This window comes from Babylonia areolata, chromosome 22 (genome assembly GCF_041734735.1).
Source record: "Babylonia areolata isolate BAREFJ2019XMU chromosome 22, ASM4173473v1, whole genome shotgun sequence".
Classification (NCBI taxonomy): Eukaryota; Metazoa; Mollusca; class Gastropoda; order Neogastropoda; family Buccinidae; genus Babylonia; species Babylonia areolata.
The window spans coordinates 6,748,204-6,755,703 of record NC_134897.1 but is presented as its reverse complement, the minus strand read 5'-3'; the positions used below and the strand labels follow the sequence as shown (position 1 = coordinate 6,755,703).

The window sequence follows — 7,500 nt, the reverse complement described above, 5'->3', positions numbered from 1 at the left end:
AACTCTGAGACAAACATCACTTCAGGACAACACTTCAGGAGAACTCTGAGACAAACATCACTTCAGGAGAACTCTGAGACAAACATCACTTCGGGAGAACTCTGAGACAAACATCACTTCGGGAGAACTCTGAGACAAACATCACTTCAGGAGAACTCTGAGACAAACATCACTTCGGGAGAACTCTGAGACAAACATCACTTCAGGAGAACTCTGAGACAAACATCACTTCAGGAGAACTCTGAGACGAACATCACTTCAGGAGAACACTTCAGGAGAACTCTGAGACAAACATCACTTCAGGAGAACTCTGAGACAAACATCACTTCAGGACAACACTTCAGGAGAACTCTGAGACAAACATCACTTCAGGAGAACTCTGAGACAAACATCACTTCAGGACAACACTTCAGGAGAACTCTGAGACAAACATCACTTCGGGAGAACTCTGAGACAAACATCACTTCAGGAGAACTCTGAGACAAACATCACTTCAGGAGAACTCTGAGACAAACATCACTTCAGGAGAACTCTGAGACAAACATCACTTCAGGACAACACTTCAGGAGAACTCTGAGACAAACATCACTTCGGGAGAACTCTGAGACAAACAACACTTCAGGAGAACTCTGAGACAAACAACACTTCGGGAGAACTCTGAGACAAACATCACTTCGGGAGAACTCTGAGACAAACATCACTTCGGGAGAACTCTGAGATAAAAACAACAAAAACCGATATCAAGTATTTACCTGTTTTCATGATAACCCCAGAGGGGGAAAAATCACACCAGCACCTCCCCCACTTATATACACAACTCGTGAAGGAGCACACACGTCAGCTACGACAGTTATGGTAATGTGGGCACAGTGACGGCCATCGGTCACTGAAAGAAAATAAAACCACCAAGGAAGCGCTGTGGTAATAACAGTGGCAATGAGCAGAATAACCAACAGCTGAAGCGCAGACAGAAACCTCAGGAAAGACGAAATACAGAATGGCAAGGACATGCTGAAAATGCGCCTTTTCTAGAGGCGCTATTCGACATATTGTTCTTCGCGAGAATAGCATAGGCTATTCCTTCTATGTTTTGTCCCACTTGAAAATGGGTTACTTCGGTTTAAATTAACAACAACGCCCTCTTCCGATAGAATGTATCAACATTCCTCGTTGATATGTTAATACATGAAATAGGTTTAGCTCTTTTTGATTCTTGAAATGTTTGTAATTGTTATCACTACAATACTAAGTCATACAATACAAACATACTAAACAGATATTTCACAAGGAAAGAAGAGGGAGAGAAAATAGGGGAGGGGTGTGGAAAGAAGCTCTCTCTCTCTTCCCCCTCCCCCATATATATATATATATATATATATATATATATATATATATGGCGAGAAACAAGGATGGAGGTGGATGGACTTCCAATCAAAAGATCGTCAAAAACAACTGTTCTTTCCCAGACACACGGATAGATCGCTCGGAGTTGGGTCACAAACGACATGAATCCTTATCCTGATTTTTCCATTGTTTCACCAACGCAGTCACAGTCTCTGTGGATGAGGGGGAATTTTCGCTGAGTAACGACAGCCGATTGGACCTTTTGAATTCAATGAGAAACACATTTATGGCGTAGCACCTGTTCCAAAAGGTGTTTTTATCAAACTGTATCTTGAGCACTTATCTATCCGTGAAAAAAACAAACTGAATAGTTGTGTGGGAAATTTCAATATATTTCCCACATATATTCGTGACAAATTTCAATTGTACTGTGAAAAAACCCCATTAAGCTCTTAATGCTGATCGAGCCTCGTAAAGAAAGCAAAACAGCAACAACAACAACAAAAAACAACAACAAACAATAAAAAAAAAAACCCACGAAATTTTCAAATTGTAAAATAAGCGCTTGAGGATAAACCTTGGATTTTCCAGTGACGTCACGTGACGCATTGGCGAACACAACGGATCAAGCACTGACTCGTGAACAAGGCACGTGACGTCAGTTGAAGTGCAGATTTATATTCAATGAGACATCTTGCTACAGCGCATATTCTTGAAGCTCTATGCCCTTTAAATGAATACAGCTTTTTGAGAGCGTAAGGCATACGACTGTGATTTTTTCTGTATTCGAGGCAAAGTGTCACAACTTAAGACATGAAATTTCAGTGCAGTCCATTGTGGACTACAGTTATGAGCAACACAGGGTACAGCACAACACAATATGATACGATACGATACAATACTTACAGTTGCTTGCATTGAAATCACACACTTTTGGCAACGATAAATTCACCATACCATCAACTCCCAACCAGAAACGCTCGCGGCCGGCACTGCACGGTCCATTGGCTTCACGGAAGTCTTGATTGTGTGATGTTATCGGTGTGAAGGAGGGCGTGAATCCCTCACGAAAAAAAACCCAAACCCGGTGATACTGGATACCTTGCTCTGTGGACCGTCTGACACCTTCCCGCCCACATAACGTGCTTTTCCTCTTTCCATCACAATGTTGTAGAGGACGGGAAGAGAGAGAGAGAGAGAGAGGGCGGAGGTGGGGGATGGTGGCAGTGGTGGTGACCCAAAAAAACAACAAATCACATGAAAACGAGTACTGCATGTCCAGACTCAGTTGTATATTATTATTCTATTTCCAAAGGAGTTCACCAGGTTCACACGAAGCCATACATGGCTATAGGGCCCACACACCAGGCCAAAAGAATTAGAAAGGAAAATAATTTTATGACTTCTAAGTAGATACACAGACAGACATACAGACAGACAGCTACCTGTGCGACAGAGGCAGGTGTGACCATGGAAATATTGTATGTACTTTTCAGGATAATCAAAACCGTTCAAACTGTCAAAACACTTACTCCTTTCATTTTTTTTTTTACAGGTGTTCAGATACAACCATTAAAAAAGATACATTTACCTTTTGTTTTCTATAAACATATAAACTCATGGTAAAACCCAACCAGAAAACCAAAACCAAAACAATAACATTAATATAAAAAAAAGATAATAATAAAAAAAAAAAGAAAAAGAAAAAAGAGCACGTGGCGTGTGCAGTCCACACCCTCACCCCCCCTCCCTGCCATCTCCACCCCCCCCCACCCCCTTTCCGTTTCTCACCCCACACGTCCACACCCCAGGAATAAATTAGGTATGTATTCATACCTACATGGATGACTATCAGACACGATTTGTTGAGCGGATGCAGGTTCTTGGGGTTATACAATACGTGTAACCACACTGAGGGTGGGGCGAAGGAGGCTTGTTATCGGAGTCGTCAGATCACCCTGTTTGACTGGGTGGGGCTTTCTTCTCTCGTGTGTGTGTGTGTGTGTGTGTGTGTGTGTGTGTGCGAGCGCGTGTGTGTGTGTGTGCGTGTGTGTGAGTCTGCGTGTGGTTATGCAGGATATCCTGGTGCTCTGGAATGAAGTGTCCGTCAAGGTGTGTGGGCAGCGTCGACGTGTGTGTGTGTGTGTGTCCGTGTGTGTGTGTGTGTGTGTCCGTGTGTGTGTGTGTGTGTGTGTGGTCGTGTGTGGTCGTGTGTGTGCGTGTGTCCGTGTGTGTGTGTGTGTGTGTGTGTGTGTGTGTGTGTCCGTGTGTGTGTGTGTGTGTCCGTGTGTGTGTGTGTGTGTGTGTGTGTGCGTGCGTGCGTGCGCGATCACACGCAAAATAACAAACAACGACAACAACAACAACAACAAAAAACCACTCACAGTGTAAAATCACACCAGGTGAGTAGACACGAAATCGAACACACACATATTCACACGCACACATGTGCAAACACACACAAATACGTACAAATACCACACACACACACACACACAGAACTGCTAAAACCACTATTAAAAGTGAATACAAGATAGGGCAAGGCAGAATGATAGGAAATGTAGCAGGAGAGGACATATTTAAAAACGACTCATAAACGACAGTCTGATGTACACAAGACAAGACAAAGCAAGACCGAACAAGTCACGACAGAACGATATGGGGGAAAACCAAACGATTACAGAACAAAGCAAAACAAAACAAACAGGAAGACATCCATACAGCACAATGCACAGCATGTCAAGACAACACAAACAGGAAGACATCCATACAGCACAATGCACAGCATGTCAAGACAACACAAACAGGAACACATCCATACAGCACAATGCACAGCATGTCAAGACAACACAAACAGGAAGACATCCATACAGGACAATGCAGAGCATGTCAAGACAACACAAACAGGAACACATCCATACAGCACAATGCACAGCAGTCAAGACAAGACAAACAGGAACACATCCATACAGCACAATGCACAGCATGTCAAGACAACACAAACAGGAACACATCCATACAGCACAATGCGCAGCATGTCAAGACAAAACAAACAGGAAGACATCCATACAGCACAATGCGCAGCATGTCAAGACAACACAAACAGGAAGACATCCATACAGCACAATGCACAGCATGTCAAGACAACACAAACAGGAAGACATCCATACAGCACAATGCGCAGCATGTCAAGACAACACAAAGAGGGCAAATCAAGACAACACAAACAGGAAGACATCCATACAGCACAATGCACAGCATGTCAAGACAACACAAACAGGAAGACATCCATACAGGACAATGCACAGCATGTCAAGACAACACAAACAGGAAGACATCCATACAGGACAATGCACAGCATGTCAAGACAACACAAACAGGAACACATCCATACAGGACAATGCACAGCATGTCAAGACAACACAGAACAGAACTGGACAAGTTGTTTCATTTTCCCCAAGGAGGAGTCATTGTGTTCGGAAAAATCCATGTACGCTACACCACATCTGACTAGCATCATAACCCAACACACTTAGTCAGGCTTTAAGTGAACCCATATATATTTGTGTACCTATCAGAGTAGATATTTTCTACCGAATTTTACCAGAGGACAACACTCGTTGCCATGGGTTCTTTTTTTTTTTTTGTGCGCTAAGTGTGCGCTGCACACGGGACCTCGGTTTATCGCCTCATCCGAATGACTAGACGCTCAGTTTGATTTTCCAATCAAACTTGGGAGAAAGGGCGAGAGCGGGATTCGAACCCACACCCTCACGGACACTCTATATTGGCAGCTGGGCGTCTTAACCATTCTGCTACCTTCCTGGACAAGACAAAACCGGACAGGAAAGACAGAAAAAACAAGACAAGAGGACAATACAGACCAGGACATGACAAGACAGACCCCTTTTTCTTCGCCCATAACCCTTTGAAGTGATTTGGGGCGCCGCACTGTTGAACTGTTCACCAGATTCTTCCAGCTGTGTCGTTGTGTGTCAAAGCCTGGGTCTCTGCAAATGCTTCACTGACTTTTAGTCGTCTCGTTTTAGTCAAGTCAGTAACAATCTTCAAAGCTTTCTTTATGTCGTTGTTGTCAAGTTTGTTGTTGTTGTTGTTGTTGTTGTTTTTCTCGATGCCTTGAAACCGTTGTTCCTTTGCATTCTTCATTATTTGACCAACCTCTTTTTATTGAGCTGTATTTCTCCTACTATTTCTCAACTTTTCTTTTGTAGTTTTAGGCTCCATCTAGAACAGTGTCACATATCTCCAAGATGTTGCTTGTGATCCACGGCTTGGATTTCCAAGGGACACAGGACTTCAGTTACAGTTTATGCTTGCTTCCAGATCATCAAGCAGTAGCAATGGTCCGATTTTTCTCCTGTGTGGAATTGTTCAGGATCTCTCATTTTATCAAGATGGAAATTGAAGCGGTTATTTTTCGCTCTCTTTTTCTCAGTCGTACTTTAAAGTTCATCACGACAAAGGCCACGGTCAATGCCAAGGTCAGCTTTAACAGACGTCTTTGTTTTCGCCCTGTTGATGCCAGACCTGTTCCGGTTCTTCACTACAATATAGTCTATCTGACCGTCATGCTGACCGTTTGACGAGTGCCATGTGCATTGATGGGTTTCTTTATGCTCACCTAGAGTATTATCATTGGTGGATTCTAGCAGGCGCAGTCCCCTGTTCTACGTATTCTCGTCACAGCAGGGCGTCGTAAAAAGTCTAGTCCTCTTGAGCATCGATACCAACATTGACATTCCAGTCAGCCTGAAAGATGGCGTCTTTCTTGTTAACCTGGTTGACGACCGTTTCAATGTGGTCATCACCATAGTCTGATGTTGGGATATATATTTTCACTACTGTGACGTTGAATGGATTTGCTCGAAAGCGGAATTTTGTCATCCTACTGGAAACAGGGCAACATCCCAGTACTGCCTTCTTTATGTTCTTGTTGAAAACAACAGACCATTCCTTGTCTGTCTTCTGATCCACTGCAGTACATGACATGCCCTGTACTGTCTGTACTTCTCTTTTACTTTTCCATCTAATTTCACAGAGGCCGAGGATGTTCCAGGCATATCTGTGCACCTCAATGGTCGATTCTGTCGGCGTTCCAGCCTATCTGGATGTTTTTACACTGCAGGTGGCGAATGCGAAGGTGCTTCTTCCACGGACATTCTGTGGCTTCCCCCCAGAAGCACATTTTCGTGTCCGCCCTGGTTGAGGTGGATGGATGAAGGGATCACTGTTATCCTGGATAGGTGGTATAGTCTTTAAGCATGTATAGCATGTCTTCTTTTCTTCCTTGGGCAAATCTGGTAGGGCCTACCCCTCTCCGGGTTGTGAATTGCCCACATGCGGCAGGTGGTACTGAGTTATGTATGACAGTCCGTCGTATGTTCGATTATGACCATCAGAACAGCAGAGGAGGTAACTGATGTCCCGACTCTCTGGGCTAGAATTTGAGTTACGTGGTTACCAGTAGCAGAGGAAAACCTCTGGGCTGACAATGACGACAAGACAAGAAAAAACAAAAGAAAAAACATCGGGTCACGACGGTTTCAATTTCAAGCACATTCGTATTCAACAAATCTGATTAAACAAAAGACACCAAACAACAGAAGAAAAAAACAAGACAGTTCTACTTGTCCAGACGAGCGTGTGTTTCACTGCAGTCTGAATGAACTCCACGACCTATTGAAGGAAGATATTGTCCCCAGGCAATACGGCCTTCACGTTTCCTGGTTTGAACAATATGCAGCTGCACCCAAACTGATGGTTCTGATAACTCTGTGTGTGTGTGCGTGCGCGCACGTATGTGTGTGTGGTGTCTGTGACTCTGTGTGTGTGTGTGTGTGCGTATGTTTATTTTGAGTGATTTGAATGATCATATATATATATATATATATATATATATATATATTCATTTACATATATCTATTTATATATGTGTGCATGTGTCTTTCTGTATATATATATATATCTGGAGAGAGAGAGAAAGTCAGAGAGACAGAGAAAGAGAGAGGGGTGGAGGGCCTGCAGACAGATAGACAAGACAGACAGGCGGAAATAGCGTTCGTTTTAGATGAAAACAAAATCCCTCCAAACCGTATTTGCTACCAGATACATTTTATTGATGGAACACACTAACAC

General features: G+C 43.3%; 1 protein-coding gene across 1 annotated transcript in view; it reads right to left on the bottom strand.

Moving 5' to 3' along the window:
- LOC143297500 (uncharacterized) overlaps positions 1-917 on the bottom strand; it is a 15,365-nt gene extending 14,448 nt beyond the window's left edge. The window contains exon 1 of the mRNA XM_076609900.1: positions 753-917. The gene's annotated coding sequence lies outside the window, so the exon portion shown is untranslated. The remainder of the gene's footprint in view (positions 1-752) is intronic.
- Positions 918-7,500: the final 6,583 nt, after the last annotated feature.